The sequence below is a fragment of the Pyrgilauda ruficollis genome, unplaced genomic scaffold, assembly GCF_017590135.1.
Source record: "Pyrgilauda ruficollis isolate IOZ18807 unplaced genomic scaffold, ASM1759013v1 scaffold75, whole genome shotgun sequence".
Taxonomy (NCBI): domain Eukaryota; kingdom Metazoa; phylum Chordata; class Aves; order Passeriformes; family Passeridae; genus Pyrgilauda; species Pyrgilauda ruficollis.
This window is the reverse complement of record NW_024529377.1, coordinates 285,242-304,340: the sequence shown is the minus strand read 5'-3', so window position 1 is coordinate 304,340 and position 19,099 is coordinate 285,242. Positions and strand designations below refer to the sequence as shown.

The 19,099-nt window shown below is 41.8% G+C and overlaps 1 protein-coding gene across 3 annotated transcripts in view; it reads right to left on the bottom strand.

Annotated features, from left to right (window-relative positions):
- Positions 1–19,099, bottom strand: part of PALM2AKAP2 (PALM2 and AKAP2 fusion) — a 267,640-nt gene that overhangs the window by 82,205 nt on the left and 166,336 nt on the right. Inside the window, exon 1 of one of the 3 annotated variants that reach the window (XM_041486286.1) lies at positions 13,484–13,647. The exons of the other annotated variants lie outside the window; for them this stretch is intronic. The gene's annotated coding sequence lies outside the window, so the exon portion shown is untranslated. Of the gene's footprint in view, positions 1–13,483; positions 13,648–19,099 lie in introns of those variants that run through there. 3 annotated transcript variants of the gene reach the window in all.

Sequence of the window (19,099 nt, the reverse complement as noted above, 5' to 3'; positions counted from 1 at the left end):
CTTTCACGGTAAGCCAAAAATAATTGAGGGGACAGGTGACTACTGTCCCATGACTCAATGCAGATGTGGCACACCACATTCTCCCCACCCATGCCAATTCAGGTTGCATGAGTAAAGCTAGCAATTAAGAGTAGAAAACAATTATTCTTCCTGACATCATCTGAGCCCCAGACCATAAGAGCTTCCTTTCACCCTGCCTCTGCCTCACTGTTTTCCTCCAGCCATTTCCCAGGCTTCGTCTTGTGACAGTTTTGGGGTAGAATAATGCAAGTCCAGAATCACCAAAAAGGCTGTATGTTTAAAACTAGGAATATCTGTTCCACCAGGAGCCAAGGAGTACCTAATTCTACCAGTGTAAAAGTCTGAATAAGCAATAAGCAGTATGCTTGATCGTCCCGTGCTGCAATGGGAAAAAAAAAGAAAGCTGCAAATCTTTGAAGGCTTCTTCTATTTTCTGGGACTGGGTGGTCTTGCAGGCAGGGATACAGCTGACTTTTAAAAACATAGCCACAGAAGTAACAGTTAACCTAGGAGGCTGCAGTTAAGGATCTACCCCGCATTTTACGTCTTTCTGCTCTTCATGCACGGAGGAGGAGGTGACTTGTTACCTAGAGGTAAACCAAGACCTGCAGAAACTTCAGCCTGTCAATCACAACCATTGAAAAGGTTTTAGGTTTGAATTTTACTGATTGCAGAGACAAGGTAATTTTGTTCCTTGCTAGTACTTGTGAGTTCTGTGGAGTTTATCAGCAGCAATGAACAATGAGCTCTACCTGCTGTCTTTATTCTCCATTTTGTCTACTTGAGATTTTGGGACAGAAACTGTATCTTATAACAGGTTTATATAATTATTTAAATCCTATTTCCAATCTTAATTAGGGATGTAACGAAAAACTATTAATAATATTCAGAGCAGCATTATTCTATCCCTGCTCTTTCACTTTAGTGGAAACAGGGACTAGACCATCAGGGAAATAAATTAAAGACAATTTGAGTTTTGAGAGAAATGGCATAACAAGAGCTTGGGATCTGCATTGCTGCAATAGCTTGTGTCTACAGGAGATCCCAAGGAATCAGGAAAAGGTGGGATGGTGAACCTACTTACAGTTTGAAAAAGTAAAATATATGCACAGGAAGGACATCATAAAACTCACACCCTGAGCAAGTGTTTCAATACAAACTAAAAGAGTGCAATGTCAAACCCGAGTTTAGGCATGTTGCCTGAAAAATGCAAAAATGGAATTTAACCTACCCCACTACCCCCCTTAAAAAGCATTTTCCTATTCCCTCAATGGCAGTGAAGCAGGATCAGAAATGAACTTGCACTACGTTTCGGATGCCAATGACACTTGGTTATGAAGCCTCTAATAAAAAGTTAAAATGCTCAATATGTAATTGCTACTGACTAACAAAACCAAGTTGCAGTCATGATCCTCTGAAAAAAACCCCACGACTTTGCTCTGTGTCTGGCTTCACTGTTTTGCCCATGCAAACTCATCTATCTGCTGGAGTAATTATCAAACTGTTTCACAGAGAGTGCCTTAAAAGAGATTTCATTATCACTGAACTGTAAAGTAAACCTGGGGAATATCTGAACCTTCAGAAAGGGATGTCTTTTGTGAAAATTAACTGAACTGACTATGCTTTAAATTAAAAACAAATTGGAAACTAATTTTTCAATTCTGCACAAAACTGAAACCTTTAGAATGACAGTTGTATCTTTAAAAGTTTTCACTAAGATCACACAATAATATCCTGAGGAAAACTAAAGCAACTTTTTTCCCTCTCAACAACATCAGTTCACAGCTGAACAACAGAAGGGTGGAGGAGGAAATTCCTTTATTCTCACCTTCCAAAAAAAAGTTCCTTTTCAGCAAGCTTAGTACAATGAGTTTGTCATCAATTGTTTGCAGGAAACATCTCACATTTTTTCCTTCTATGCAATGAGTTTAATCACAGACGGCTGACTTAATTTTATAAAGAAAACAAGGCAAAGGAAAGGCAAAAGCTATGGTCACATAAGAAATCAGAAATCCCACCAATCTCAGTAAAAGAACCCACACAGTGCTCACAGAAGATCCAAGCAATGTATAAACACAAGACCAGAGCACCACAAGGAAGTATGGACAGCATTCCCACTTTATGCTGGGACTAACCAGAGTTTGTAAATACCTTTTTAATTTTATTTGTTTAAAGGTCTTGTGAATAAATTACTTCTCTCTGCAGCTACAATGCTGCAACTGGAAAAAACAAGAATTCAAGGGCAAAAATTAAATTTTTACTCTTAGTAATTTCTTTAAGAGGTTTTCTAGTTTTTCTCTAGTGAAAACTATTTCTGATGGAGCTTCTCCTGATGGAATACTAGCTGATTGCTGCTCTTCCATGTAAAGCTCTGATCTTTCTTTGAAAGAATCAACAGTAATGAAGTAACACACAGCTGTTTGAAAAGGCTATATTCTAGAAGGAAACAGAAAGGCATGCATGAATTGTGCTTTTTGGCTGTTTAAATCAACCCCTGTATAAGCTTGTGTCAAATGGCACCCTGGGGCTTTACTCCCCAAAACCAGGGCACTGCTCCTAGTCTATCCTTTGGGAAGGGGAAGCAGCACCCTGGGAAGAGACCAGCAGTAAGGTGTAGCCTTCAGGGTGTCCTCCAGGCTTCCCGTTCTGGAGGAGGGTTATGCATGCCATGTATACCTATCTGATGCTGAAAATGCAGATACAGGAGAGCATCAGCAAAGGGAAAAGGCTTGCCTGGTAGCTGCATTCCAGGAAGGCCTTTTTAAATGCAGGCAATATCTTAGGAGCAAATACATAATTCAGTCAAGCTGCTCAAGGTACAATGTGAAGAGTGAATCAGACTGAAGGACTGTTGTGGTGACATGGATCAAATCTTTTACTCTGTCACACCACCAGATCTGTATTAACTCTCCAGCAGCTCAGGCAGTTACAGCCTCCCTGGGGCACAGCTGGCAGGAGAACTTGGTTCAGCTGACAAGGTTCTTCTGTGTGCTCCCACCACTACTGTCACACATCACACTGCTTTTTAAACACACAGCTCTGTGTGAGAAAAAAACTGACAGTATCAGTTGAACACTCAAACATCTTCCCTGAAGAAAATGGCTCAACCTTCCTCTCAACCTCACACAAATCAAACAGTGACCAGAGCTGGGAAAAAGTTTTGATATGTACGCTTTACTCTTACTTAGGCTCTTGACACCTAGTGCCAACAAACACTTAGAAAAACCCCCCATGTAACACCAAAAGAAGAGAAGCAAACAAGAAACAGGTTAAAGGTGGAGGGAGGACCTGGGCTTTGCAGAACAAAAGCCCAGACATTCAGAAGTGAGACAGACATTGCAAATGCAACACAGACTGGAAAACACAAGAGCTGCCCCCTCCCCTGAACAAGGGTCGGAGCCAAGCTGACTTGCTTGGTCAGATCCCTCAGCAGAGCTGCCTGCTCCAGGGCAATGCCATTACCCACCATCTCCTTCCCATCACAGATGTCAGGATAACCAGGATCCTGCCCTGCCACTCCAAGGACAGCTGTTTTTTGCTGTTATCCTTTTAACAGCCAAACCAAAGAACTCTGGCAACACTGTCACAGACTGCGGGAAACTGAGAGAGACTAATAACATATTTCTCTGTCATTTGTGTTTGCTAGCGCAGAGGAAAATAATAGGGTCTTCTCCTGCCAGTCCACGTCCATTCACATTAACTGAAAGCCTGGGCCTTGGGTTTGAAGGATTTGGGTTTGGAGGAGGAGTAGCTTACTTCAAAGCTTTTCAGAGAAGGTTATAAGCCTTAGCATCTGAACAAGAACAACAAAAGACCCAGAAAAGTCATTATTTTGGACTTGTCAAGTCTTTACAATACACTCTGAATCGAAATATTTTGTAAGTTTTTAACTCTGCAGCCCAGGAAACATTTTAAAACTTTAAAGATAAAAAAAATTACAATTAACAAGCCCAAATTTGTTATCAGTGAAGCTGCTGTACAGTTATGTAAAAGAGGATTTTATTGATTCCTGAAAACTGCAGGAGAGAAAAATTTGGTTTTAGTCTCTTGTGGTATTTTTTCTGTCATCTGTGGTAAGCTCCGTATCAAGCCCACACAATCAAAGTAGATATGAATTAACTAGAAAATTTCAAATATTATTCAATAGTATGAATTTACTGATGTCCAAGAACAGAATATAGATACAAAATCTGTTTCACCAAACCAATATAAACTGTATCATCCAGCATCTAGTCCCAAAAGTGAAATGCAACAGAGCAGCAGAGGCCTGTTTCCATACTGCCCAGCTTCTTAAAATGCCTGAGGTCCTGCCTGACTAGGAAGAACCTGAGAAATTTTATGATCATGACCCTCTGCAGTGGAGGTCTATTGTTACTGGAGCCCACTGCTGTTCTTGAGGAATGAAACCATCAAGTCACTATAAAATCTTGGCATCATGCCTTGCAAAGTGAAGTTCTCCTGCTGTGAAACTGGGTCCCCTTTTCTTCTTTAAAGAAGTCAGGCATAGTATTTCAAACTCACATTTGCCACAATAAAAACTGCAAGTCCTTCAGCGTCTCCTTTTTTCATTTATTCCCCTCCCTTTTGCCTCCAAAGGAAATTATTCATTAGGTCCAGCAGCTAGAAAGATAATTTAAATGGCATGATGCATTTCCCAATGCAGCTGCACTCTTACAGATGACTAATGCCAGTGGGATATTGGACAAAGCACCCATGTACATAGGTGCCTTTTAACTACAGAGTCAGTCCCCATCCATAAAATACCCCGCTGTGTCCTGCTGCTACAATTTTACTAAACTTCCAAGTCCTCACCACTTAAGAATGCACAGCCAAAGAGCTGGTAAGTACCTGCAGAGGTAACCTGACATTTTGGTGTTCAATGTTGACTCTCCCAGTGTGGACCAGCAGTCGCATCTGTGCCTGGAAGATACAAACCCTCAAAAAGGTGTGAGCAGTGAACTCTGGCCTGATGTTTCACATTTTCTGCAGAAGTGTCAGCATCTGCAATGAGTAGAACATTGAAGAACCAATTCTTCAATGAAAGAAGACAAAACTGAGCGGGGCTCAACCTGAGCCCAGCCCTGGTGCTCTTCAGAGGTCAGCACTGTAGCGTGAGTGCTGTCTACGTGTCACAGGCTGACACAGAGGAAAAGATGGCACAGGTCACACTGGCAGAAGCACTCTGGTCTTTAATTATCTCAGATCCACTGCAGCTGCCAATGCAACTTCGCCACAGCTTTAAATGACATCTTGCTCTCAATTTACTGAATACTGGCATAAGTAACCTCCTCTCACTTTCTTTCACACTCACCAGCATTTTTAATAGAAACTGAGCAGTTGATGTGACAAAACTTATGTACTCTTTTTTTCTTTTTTGCCTCTGGGTTTCTTGCCAGTATCTAACATGACAACAGACACACTTACATGTTACCATCTGTATCTGCAGGATTCCTGTTTTATTCTCCTTTCTGCAGAAACACATCCCAACAGCATGGGAAGGAGAATGCTCAGAAATATCAAGTACATGCTCCTCTGCTCCCAAGGACCTACACCCCAGGCAGCTGGTGATCAGTTGGTAATACCCCATTGTAAAAGTCCCTTTTTTGACAGTTCACTCTGCCAAGAACTTAGGGAGTTGGCTTGATTTCTCTTCAGAAAGCTTGGATAACACAGTCTTGGAGTATGCAACAGAACAGCCCTATCATCCTTTTCTTCCCAAAAGAAAACAAGTTTCCAGCAGGACACAGTTTAATACAAACCCTACCCAGCTCTCCACAGCGAAGTCACATCCCTCATTCAGGCCAGCAAGATACAGCAAGATGACTTGCCAGAGTCAACAAGAACAGTAGGCAAGGCGTGCCCAACAGCTGAACTTCTGAGTTTTTCACACATCCCACTACAACCAGAGAAGAATAAAGCAATTTTGCTGTTGAACTGTTGCTGCCATACAGATGAAACTCCTGAATAATGGAGAAGCCTGGGGAATGAATGACAGGCAGAATAGCCTAAAAACATTTCATTCAGAGCAGTTCATTTGAAAATGACACCTGACAAAAAGACAAGAGCAAAGAATTACCCCACAAGAAACATTAATTCTATTGTAGTCTCTTCTTTGCAGCACACTTCATCCTGAAAGCTAGTTTGGCTCAGTCACCAAATATTTGGAATCCAACTTTACTGCTGACCACCAGCACCCAGCCCCAAGAGATAAACAAAAAGTCGGTGGAATTAACTACCACTCAAAGCTGAATTCTGGGGAGTCCTGCTTATGTGCTGATCTTATCACAAACTGGCTTCAGGACTTTCTAAATATGTCAGTAACTGTTGTCAGCTTTCCAATGACAACTCCAAATGTGATTTTTTCCCCCTAAGGGTGATCCTAGTAGAAATTTCAAAATTACCATTACCTGAGCTATCTCTAAGTTAATTAGATGGAAAAATATTTTTCAAGAAGTTTAAGGGCTTAAAATATATCCCAAAAAGCCAAAAATGTCAACTAATTAAAAGATATTTTTAATTTGAAGCGAGAACTATTCACTAGAAGTCTGCCAATACACACTCTGAGCTGCTGTGCCATGCCACTTCTGTTCTCATTAACCAAATTGATAAAAACATTTTATACATCAAAATGAGCATAAACCTGGGCCTTACAAATGTATCTCTCCAGAAAGCCAAACAGGCAATGGGACAGAGGTGTTTTGAGTGCCCATCAAAAATCATCAAAAGGTCTCATTTTCAGAAAGTGAATGGACACTTCTTCAGTCTATGTTGGTTCCTCTTTTAAAGTGCATTTCAAATTTTAAACAACTCCTCAAAAACTGTGGCTGCTGCTCTCCTTCCTCAGAGCAGCTGTTCACCAGAGATTCAGAGGGGACTCACACGGATTTGAGAATCTGAGAGGAAGAACAAGCTTTCATTGGCAATAATGTAAGAGGAAGGTAATATGACTATGTCTGACATTTTTAAATTAAACAAAGCCAGGAACTGAAACAGTAGTGTGTTAGTGAAAGTACACTTTATAATATAGTGATGGAAGAATTGTGGAGGCTGGGAACATCAAATGGATGCAGGACAGGCTCAGGCACTTATCAAATCAAAGAACAGCATCTAATGCCAGCACTCTTTGTGCTACTCTTTAGATCCAACTAAATTATCAAAATGGTTGGTTTGATTAAGCCAGTTTCCAGTGATACACTGACCAGTGTGTTCACACAACAGAAAAATACAGAATTGTCATAGTTTTACTATTGTTGTTCTAAGGGCCTTTTCCAAACAAAATTAATATATGACTCTATTAAAATACTGAAAATACACAATCAAATGGAAAAGTCAGACCATAACTTTGGTTCAATTTCTCTTTTTAATGATTGCAACCAGCAGCAGGAGCAAGGAATAATGAAGAACTGGATCAGTCTCTGCTCTGCTGAGCTCAGCCAAGCCACGCCGGAATGATGCTGCTGGGAACACGCCCTGGTGTGTCCCTGTCTCAGCCACACGTTGTGTGAAACAACGTGGTGTTGAGCCTGAATGTGTCTGAACTCTCATGGCTACATTTCCTACTAATGCAGCTGTTCCTCCAGATCTTCCTTGATATTTTGGCCATAGCCATCCTCTCCTAAGTGCAAGCGACCTGTGCCAGTAAAACGTCTTGAAAACATAGTCAGAACATCAAACCATGGCACAAACAACATGGTTTGTTCACCTTGCATATACTTAGTTTTAAAATAAGGTTAAATCACTCTCTGGGTTTATTGATAGTAGTTCCCACACCAGCATGTGGGTTCTCAAGAGCACTGCCAGCAAAAACCTCTTCTTGCGCTCACTCTTGGGGCAGGGTAGCAGCTAATAGGGAACTCTAAAATTGGAAATAAATGACCTATTTCTGAGGAAAGCTGATAGAATAATATTTAAAGGTTTGAGATTGGCTTCACATGATCTTCCTTACAAGGCTACACGAGTACTGTGATACTCCTAATAGAACGGAATTAGAGAGACAAAAGATCTGTACAAACCAATTCAACAACTTTAACAGAAACAATCATTACTTCTTTACTTGTGCAAGCTTTATTAATATATGTATGTCTAATCGGTTTGCCAGGAGAGTTTGGTGCAGGATGCTAATACAGGTGTTCACTTCATCTGATTCCTTTTTCTGGTCTGTCATCTTCCTAAAACCTGCCCTAAAAGAGCAAGTAGGAAAAAAAAAAAAAAAAAAAAAAAAGGAATGGAACTTCTTAAAAGTGAAGCTTTTTCAAAGATGGGTGGATCTTGTTTGTATATCAGCAGTTCTGTTAGGGAATTCTCCTCAACTGGTGCTACTAAACTTGCTCCACATTTATGAGATACTGATATAGGGCACTCCAGGCATGTATACAGATGGAGCTGTATTTTTCCCTGGAGTGCTGGAGAAAAAATGGCTGTTATTAAGCTCAACTCAAACAACGCTGGTGTCACTATCCCAGACAATGAGGCATAACATGTCCACTTGAATTCTTGAGTTCAGTGGTTAAAGAATAGCATCCCTATTCTCAAGTATTCTCAACAGTCCCTGAGAAGAACTGTTAGCAAGGAAGCTGCAGATGTCCTCAGGTGTATTTGCACCCAGGGGCAGTCAACAATCACACCTACTTAGTAACTCAGTGATTGAAGTGACTGAAGCAGTGGTGTTTGTGGGTTTGGTGCCGTTTATTTATCTGCTTGGTTGGTTTTGTTTGCTTCTTTGCTTTGGGGGATGTGTGTGTGTGTGTGTGTGTGTGTGTTTAAGTGAGTATAATCCTAATGTGCCACCAGTTTAAAGGTATTTGAAAATCACCATGACCGGAGATTCTTTTTTTTGCGCTCTTTTGTTGAAGTGGTCAACTTTAGTGGCTAGAAAGGGAATGTATGAGATGCACAAAAGTCACCCTTCCCTGCCAGTACGACCCTCACTACACCCTTAAAAACTTTTCCTGATTCATTCAGGAATTATACTAACAGATGTTGCATAAAGCAACACAAAAACTGGTAAAACACAGAGAACCCTTCCCTTTTGAGTTAGATATGGTGATGTGCATTTAGCAATTTATACACACAGTTTTCTGCTCTTTTCCCCTTTTAAATCCAGAAACAGGGGAGAACAGGAAAATTATGATGCCCAGAAGAAATCATTGTAACCAACAGATTCTGGAGAAAAAAAATCCAGAGTTTTGGAAGCATTCTTTCCCCCTGGATCATGATTCATCTCTTTAGTCAATTAGATAAAGATAGAAGAAAATTCCAAAAAGGAACAGGATACACTTTCATGATTCAGTAGCACATACCAAAGTTTTCCCTAGAGCTTGTGCATGTCTTTTAAAGCAATATTCCTAACCTTTCTAATAGATGTAGATATGTTTTGGAGGAAATCTGATTTATTTTAAATACCATATTGTTTTTCTCTGTTATTAATAAGGTATTAAATAAATAATTCTCTGCCAGTATAATACCTAGGGAAAACTCTCACTTTCATGCTACACTGCATGTAAGTCTCATATTGAGCAATGCAACACTTGAGTCTTGTTACAATACAGTATTTCAATAACATTTCTGAGGAATTATTCTGAGGATACAGGTCTCTTTTCTCCTGGAAATCCAGTATGTTACAGTCATCAAATAAACAAAAAGTGTACTTTCAACTCTCATTAATTATAAACTTAAATAAAGCGATCCATTTTTAAACTTAAGAATGGCATGATTTACAATTGTAACGGATTAATGAAGGTTATTCACCACCAAAAATAAGAACAACAATTTGCGCTGATAACTCAGAATTTTAATATGAAAAATAAGTATCCTCTTTTTTGTTAATTCTGTCGTAACACCAGAAAAGTCAAGCACTGTGACTGTTATTACTTGGGAAACAAACGTGCAGTAGCAGCTGAAATTACAGTTTCAACTAAGTGTGTTTGAGCGAACATTATGGAAAAGCCCTGAAGACTGTCCAGTGTAGAGGAGAAGAAACAAGAATTCTGTTTTACAGGTGAAAAACTTCAGCACTGATGATTCACACTTGTTTTTTGGGGTGGAGTGAGATACATGTGTGATCTCCTGAAGTTATTGTGTGCAACATGTATTTTTTAAAGCTTTGTACACATTTCAGTACTGAATAACCATGACTCTTAACTGATGACAGAAAATACTGGAAGGGTCTTGAGATGCCATCTTAATCAGTATCTAGATTCCTGCAGTCAACCACAATGACTATGATGACAGGTTACCATAAGGTATTTCAAAACCCCCCAAAATTCCCAATCTGACTCTGTAAAAATCTTTCCCATTTGGAATAATATGGGATAGTTAATGTTACCAACTACAACTGGACATCTGTCATTGTCAGATGGCTGAGATGGAAACTGTCCCTAATTGACTTACCCCAAGAGGGAGACTGCAAGGTTTGTCTCCCTCACTGGAGACGAACCAGCAGAATCATTCTCCAGGTCCCTCCCCATCAAGCTGTACTGTGAAATACATTCTTAGCAGCAGAAGAATCCCAGACAGGAGAGTTCACAGAGTATGGACTTTGCTAATTTACCAGAGCAATGCATGCCAAAGTCTTACAGTTAGTTAAGCAGATACGACTTAAAATTTTGGAGATGTAGAAGAAAAAGAGCACCACTTTGACATATGGCTCAAAGAAAACAACGTAAATTATAGATATAACTGCATCTGCTGGCATTCATTCAGTGCTGCTGCTATATTTCAAAATTAAACCTAATTTTATAGAACTGCACTCTAGTGGTCTAGGTCAGCAATCAATTAAAGAACATCCCTCTACAGGACCAATGCAATATTAAAGTAAGCCAGCATCATCATCAATTAACAGGCCAACTTTTTTTCTCCACCATAATTTGAATGCCAAGCCTATCCACATCAACTTCAATGGACTTGGTCCTAGTAAGTGGGAGTATTGGAAAAGACTTTTCCTTAATGAATTATCTGTGCTGAATTTCCTAGGGAACCTTCCTTAAGTTTTGGCATTTAAACAAAAGCAAAAAAAAAAAAAATCCACCTAAAAACGGGAAATAGGCAATGATAATTATATCAAAATAACACAGAATTCAGGTTGAACTCTAGCCATCCAAGAAACAGGGCGCACATGAGAACAAAGATCTGCTCCTTCAGCACAGCCTGCTCGAAGATACAGCTGCCACAGCTTTTCATTTTTTATAGGGGGGTAGAAGGAAGAAAGAGAGACTATTTTGGCAGCTTGAACAACCCTCTTTATCCCACAACCATAAATGTACTGCCCATCAGCTGAAGACAGAACAGCCTGAGAATCGGTACAGCAGCACATCAACGAGAGAAAAATCACACTGTGAACAGTAACAATAGGGACAGTTCTAGATGTTGCTTTATGCAGCTCTTCTTGTCTTGCTATAAATGGAGTATCAATAGTAGTTGCTAAATCAGCAGGTGTTTCCAGTAGCAAAAGTGAATTTTGCAGATTAGACAAGACAAACCAGGCATGAATCAAATTATCTTATGATCAAAGTATACATCAAACTGCTCAGGATTCTGCTAGCTGTATTTTTCACGCTGTAAGTCATATGATCCTATGTTCTTAACTTAGCCAAAACTCTGGCCGAAGTCAACAGGAGTTTGGAGTAATTTAAAAGGACTGCACACACCTCTTTGTACAGAAGCTGTGCATCCACAGTGAAGGGAAATAACCATCAGTTGCCACAAGATCTATTTTTTACTGGCACTATTACAAAATATCTATAAATATGGCTTAATTTACTTAAGAGCTCACCTGGGACTTGTACTCTTTGGACAGCTGGAAAACTAATACAAAAACAAGGTATCAGTTCTCAAAAGCCAATATCTGTATGTAACATTTTAAATTTCTGAACACTTTCTTTGTCAGAGGCTACAGCAGGGCATTAAATACACTGGCATTCAAATATAAAATGACGATAAATCGACAAAAAACACTCAATACTGAGTGGTCAGAAATGCTTGCAATGAATACATTTAAATGAACACAATTTCAGCTGTAACTTCTGCTGTGTGCAGAGACATAAAAACTGTGATCTAAAGACATGAAAAAACTTGCATTTCTTACGAAAAAAAAAAAAGTCACACACTGTAACAGAACTTCTTTGGGTTTCTGAGGCTGCTGAGATCAGAAAATGTAATTTTGAAATTGAAATAAATCCCTGCCAGATAGGCAAAACCTCTGCAAAACACTTACACAGCATGAATACAAATTGACATACCAGAGCTATGAGACAATGCTAGAATCAGAGAATATCATTACAACGTTGAACTGTTAATCACCACTCATAACAAAACAACAAGTTTATTTCATTGGTCAAATCACAACTGGGGGAATATGCTCTATCTCTTCTAACAGTGGTACTTGCACCTAATGTACATCTTCTGGGACCTGACAGGCAATGCATCTTAAGATAAAAACCTAACTTCAGTATGATGACTGCTCTTTAAGGCTAATGATTAATGTCATCAGGAACTCAAACACTGGTATACCCACAAAAGCTGCCGGCCGGCTCACCTCAGTAATAATTTCAATAACTTTTTTGAAGGAGACGCTAGTGTTTCGGAAGTTTACACTGGAATGGTCCTCAGCAAAGGCCAAATGAAAAAGAATTAAAATATTTAAAACTCACGAACTCGCTTTGCTGTTACAGAGGAATCTAAAAATAGAAATACTTGGAACAAAGATACAGGGGATTTTCTGTTCAAAAAGGGGAGTCCAGGAAAATTTGAGATCGCCATGCAAAACACATGCCGATTAAAAAATAATTACGTCACAGGTTTCTCAGGATCTCGCCGAACCCCCTCCACACGCCCCCTCCGTGCCCAGTCTCCCGCGCACAGCGGCCGCCCCGGGCGGGCAGCGGAGGCCCCCGGCCGCAGCCCCGGCGGGCAGAGCCGCCCCCCGACCTGCAGACCCCGGGGGATGCAGCACAGACCCGGCTCTCTGTACGCGGCCCCCCCGCTCCGGCCGGCAGCTCCCGGCGGTCCGCGCCTCCCCCCGCCCGGGCCGCGCACGCCGGGAATCCCGCGGGCACACCGCGCAGGGCTGCCGATGGCAAGGGCAGAACCGACCCCTTCGGCATGCCCTCTTTCCTCCTGGCCTCTTCCCTTCCCCTCCGCGCATCTGCATTCTCCTTTCCTCTTCTCCTCTCTCCCTCCCCGCGATTCCATCTTCCCTCCTCGCTTTTCCCCTGCCCCTCCTCGCACCTCTACCGACACCCCCTCACCTCCCCGGCTCGCCCTGCCTATCCCCCTCTCCCGCCCGCAACCCGCCGAGGGCCAGCTCGCCGCAGCCGCAGCCACCGCCGCCTCCCTTCCCTCCGCGCCGGGAGCCGCGCTCACACATACACACACAGAGACACAGACAGAGGCAGGCAGACAGACAGACAGACGGGCAGGCAGACAGACGCCGCGCGGACACGCGCATCCTGGCGCTCGGAGGTACCTTATCCAAACCGCTCCCGCTCCTCCGGATCGCGGCGTGCGCTGCCAGCTCCGCGCGCAACCCCGGCACGTCGGGTCCCCCTTCCTCCTCCTTTTCCTCCTCCTCTTCCTCCTCCCCACTTCCCTCCTCGCCCGCCCCCTTCGCCGACGCCGAAAGAGGGGGGCCCGTCCCGTCCCGTCCCGTCCCGTCCCGTCCCGTCCCGTCCCGTCCCGCGGGGCGAAGCGCTCCGTGCGGAGGCTCCGCGGCCGCCCCCGCGGCCCCCGCCCTGCCGCGCTCGGGTTACCCTCCGCCTGCGAGCCTCTCCTGTTACGATGCCCGCGGCGGGCGGGAGGGGAGGGAGCCGGGACCGGGGGGGCCGAGCCCCGTCGAGAAGGAAAGGAACGCGGCCCCGCGGCTCGCCTCCGGGAAGTGCACGGGGCGGGAGCTTCACTCCGCCGCCAGCTCCGGGGGTTTCCAAGCCGCTGTTTTCGGGCTGTTTTCTTTTTGTTTGGTTTTGGTTTGATTTTCTTTATTGGTGTGGTTTGGCTTTTTTTTTTTTTTTTTTTTTTTTTTTTTTTTTAGTGTGTTCTGCTGTGTCATTTTGAATAGACAGCCAAAATCCTTGTTGAGGACAAAGCAGTAGAGAAGAAGAAAGAACAATGAGCATTTGAGCAAATTCTTTTGCTCAAAGCCTTGCAAGATTTTTCTTCTCCAACCTGTATTGCATCTGCTGGATCCCCTTGACAACAGCCTGTTGCTTCATCTGTTTGTAATAACCCTGAAAAGCACAAGCATCTATGGGCTGCCCTATAAAGTCTTCTCAATAACTGGCGATGTTTTTGGGGCTTTTTTTTTTTTTTTTGTTTTTTTTTTTTTTTTTTTTTTTGTGGGGTTTTGGTTTTTTTTTTTTTTTTTTTTTTTTTTTTTTAATAGGTAGTACTGCTGTCCCGGACTTCTTCGATGTTGCCTCGAACCCAAATACGCTTGCAAGGATTCCCATTGATCTGCTATTCTTCCTGTGAAGAAGCTCTGCCTTTTATTCTTTTGTTTCGATAAAAGCTTAATTATCCCCTCAGCTCCTGTGCTGGAGATGAGGAACAACTAACCCTTTCTTTAAGCTGGAGATGGGAACAATTAACCCTCTCTTAGACCTGCTCATGGCTTTGTAGATCTCCATAATAATCTCTGTACATCATTACATTTCCTGGCTGAAGAGCTCTAGGTTGCTCTCATGGGGACCTTTGTCCACAGACTGTTCTGTATCTCTTACCATCCTTGATGCACTCCTGAGCATGACCCTCATCTAACAGATCTAAATTTGAGTTGAAGAAGTACACAGGATTTAAGATCAAACCATGGATTCATAGAGTGGCACAATGATGTTTTTCCTTGACAATACTTCATGAGGATGTTTTGAGCACAAGAGGTGATGTTTCTATGGCCTGTCATAACCCTGAGACTTTACTCATGCCAGCTCAGAGCCATTTTTAATGACTATTTGTCCATGTGTGTTATTTTACATTCACCTATACTGGATTTCTGATATTGAACATTCAGTCTCATAATGTCCAGGTATAATTCTTCACAATCTTTTTTCTTATTGCTGCCAAATAAATTCTTTTTGATGAACTTTGTTATTTGACTCCATTCCCAGGTAAGGCATGAGTGCATTGAACAGCACACATTGCAACACTGACTCTTGCAGAACTGTACACCATCCAGCACCTCCCTCCATTGTGAGAACTGGTGATTTATTCCTGTACTTTGAATTTTATCTCCTAAGCAATTACTGAGCTATACCAGGGCTTCCCCTCTTGTTGTTTTCTCTGCTTAGTCTCCTTAAAAGCCTTTGTCAAGAACTTTTTAGACACCCAGTCTGATATGGAAATTAGATCACCCTTATCCACATTTTTGTTGACCTTTTCAGAGACCTCCAAAAGGTTTGTTTAAGGCAGGACTTTACAGCAGCAATGTTGACTCTTCTCAGATAGATTGCATTAAGTGTCCTTTAGTTCTAACCCAATTAGCATCTCTGTATTTGGACAGTACAGGCATGAGGTTTGCAAACCTCTAGCTCTTCAGTCTGTATTGAAGTTTGGTGTCACATTTTCCACCCTCCACTCTTCAGTGGCCAGAGTTTTAAATGGGGTTACGTGCTGCTGTTGATAATTCAGCTGCTGAATTCTCTGTTGAGGACTCAAGGACACAGATGCACACACAGAGGCATGGTTGCTCCCTGAACACTGTGTGATAATGAAAATGGTTTATAATAAAAGCTAATGGTATAAGGAAACTGAGCCATACACATGTAAGTACAGACATGTAAGCTGGTGCTATTAATATAAGAAAGAAGCTATCCTAATAATCAACTACACGTGGCCACAACCCTCTTTGCAAATATATGTGTCTAAAAACATGCAAGAGATGGTACAAAAAAAAAAAAAACCCCACCAAGGTCTTTGACCAGGGAACTGTCTGCCATTCTCCCTACTGGCAGCCGTCTGTTTTGTCTTTCTCAGACTTTGCTGTAAATTCTCTGGACATAGGATGGGCTTTTTTATGAACAGTGTTTTACTTGCCACTAGCATGGGGCACGAGAAGGAGGAAGAGGGATCAGCTCTGAACAGGGGTGTTTCAGCTACAGCATCTAGGAATGTCCCCAGGAATGTCTGCAATGCAATTTTCTGCCCAAAGACAGGACTCCTAGCCTCTCTCCTTCTAAAATAAGGTGATAGAATCACAGTACGTCCTCATTCAGCCTATTTGCAGACAGCAGGCAGGGAGCAAAGGAAAGCTGCACCTGTGCATGGACATGCATTGCTGATCCTGCCAGCCATCCTGCCCTGCAGGCATAAGAGTCTGTACTCCCACAGATAAGCACGCCATCCAAATAGCAATATGGGGACATGGAGGAAAGAGGAAAAGGGGCATAGGGGTTGCATCCTTTTTGTATGTTTCATAGGTCTGACCACCCTTTATTTGGTTTTTAGGAACTTCAGCTGCTAGAAACAGAATAAGACAGTTATCAGAAGGGAGGAAGGGAAAGAAATTAGTGATTTTTGCTTGTGAAAACCTTCAGAACCATGCAGTAAGGTCCCCTCCAGGCCTCAGAATCATAATTAAAATAAGCATTGTCAAGTATCATGCTTTCTAAAGACCCCATGTTTTGGAGACTGGCAGTAGTGGACTGAGAAAACTCGTGGAAAGCAATGATGTTACATTGTCAAACGGGGAATTTTAGAGCTCCTCTTCCTCTATCTTATTGTTCCAACAGTTACCTTCTGCCCCTTTCCTGCTATCTGGACTCATACAAGATTGGACTGATGCATGTGACTGCTGCAAGATTTTCTTCCATTAAGTAAAGCAATATCACAAATGAGACTGATGCAGTTTGTTAATGCTCTGTAATTTTTTTACAGCATTACAGAGAGCTGCAGGTAGAGGGAAGGAGCAATTAATCTTTGCCAGAGTGCAGTCTTCCCTTATTTTTACTGTAGTGTTAAAATAAAGTTACCTAAATAATGAATTGCAAAATCAGTTGGTATTGTCCGAAAAACTCTGAAAGGAGGAAGAATATAAAGACAGCTGCATTAACCAAATATTTGTCAAGAAAGATAGTTATTTTTAACACTCACATGACAGTTCCTCACTTGTCATTCTATTTCAGGCCTGTTTTATGTGCTTGTGAACTGAAAAGGTGTTATACCCAGTATCACCTCATTCCTCTTCCAATGACTGACCAATTTACATCCCAAGACTGTGCTGAACATGTTGGAAAAATTGACAAAAGCAGATCCTGAGATGAATGTGGAGTCTTGGAGGACGTCAAGGAACTGTGACTGTGTGTCTGAACTTCTGCTTGCAGGGGACTGCAAAACTAAGGATGTTTTTCTATATCTGCAGCCTGTGGACATGAGAACTAGTGCCACTGAAGTCAGTGGCAACAGCAGATGCTCAACATCTCCGACAACTGGGCCACGTGCTTATGTGAGACCTTGTTATTATACAAAAAGGCTCTTATTCCTGCTCTTTTTATCTCTGCCATATAAACTGACCTAGTTTGCAATCTGCCTCTGTACAGATGTGTGCTCTTCCATGGACAGAAAGAGGATGGAACCATTGCCAACAGAGTGCCTGGAGTTAGAAAGGGGAAGAGACACAGGCAGCTCAGGATGGGGAGATAAAGAGAAGGAAATGAAAGACAAAGATGTTTGGAGGAGAGGAGAGAGAAATACGGAGCAAAAAGAGTGAAGCTGTATTAGTATCTGTTGTTCTTCTTTTATTCAGGAGACAGAGGAGTTACTCTGCTTTTGGATCTTGTCAGTATAGGGGAGCCTGGTTTCAGTGAGGCAGATTTTTTTTATTGTTATGCAGTGAACGTTCAAATGGAGAATAATTGGGAGAGGATACCTCTTCCTATTATAAATTTTTTCAGGCTGCCCAGCACACTATTCATGTTCTCTATGAACTCTAAAATGTGCTGAGAGCAATGCAGAACAAAGAAAGGAAGGAAAATACTGTGGTAATTATGCTGAATATGCCAGGCACTTTTATAACATTTATTAAATGAAATGCAGTCCTGAAAGGTGATAGCCTCCACTCTGAATTCTACTGAATATGAAAAATGAGTTTTGCTTGGGATGCAGATTTTTAAGTGTCTTAGACTGGCTGTCAGAAATTTTGTGATTAGATTAATTTTCCTTTTCTTGTGGTTCTGGTTATTTCTCTGACTGCAGAAAAACATGGAGATGAGCTGGATGAGGGAATGCACCAGCTTGTAATGATGTGTGTGAGATGAAAATGGTACTTCAGTGTATTCTCTGTGCATTTATAAAGCTAATGAATGCAGAGATCCACCAGTCAGTTAGCAGAAGAGCTGTAGGAAATTTAGGGGTCACATTCATAAATGCTTTATATTCAGTGCAGGGATTAAATGTTGTGAATTACAGAGGCAGGGAGGTGCTGGTAGACAACTGACTGGAGATCCCTGTTCTATTCCTGTCATTGCTGTTGACTCGTGATGTGACTGAAGGCAAGTCACTTTTCCCTTATTTGTCTGTATGAATTGATGAGTTTTAGGATAGGGGCTGCCGGTTAGTGGGAGTTGGCAAAACGTAATACGACCTCAGCTGTGTTTAGGGAGTTCACACAGAAAAAGTTCATACATAGAATGAACTTAAAAATTCCTTTCTGAAGTTGTTCACCTGACTAACAGGCTCATTTACACACATCTATTATGTGGTGAAATAGTTTGGCAAGATCTCTATCAGCCGCTCACTACGTGAGTAATCTCATTGGCTTAAATGTGACTCCTTGAGTGAGTAATGTTTTAGTATTGTCTCCATAAACTGTCTGAGTCACCATCAGCGTACAAACTACGTGTGCAACCCTGCAAGCACTTACCACACAGTATAGTGTGTTTTACTGCAAGCAGCTCTGTCAGAGGAGTAATACCCAGCAGTAACTGTTTCTGTCATCTACACCCACGTGAAAAAGTTACTCTGTTCTGAAGCTGAAAAACCAGCCAAGTTTCACTGGCATCATGTTCTCTTCGATGCACGGGAATTGTTAGTTTCCCTTCACAAGAAATCCAAATAAGCATTCAGTACCTGTAGTACTGTAAAGAAAAAAAAAAAA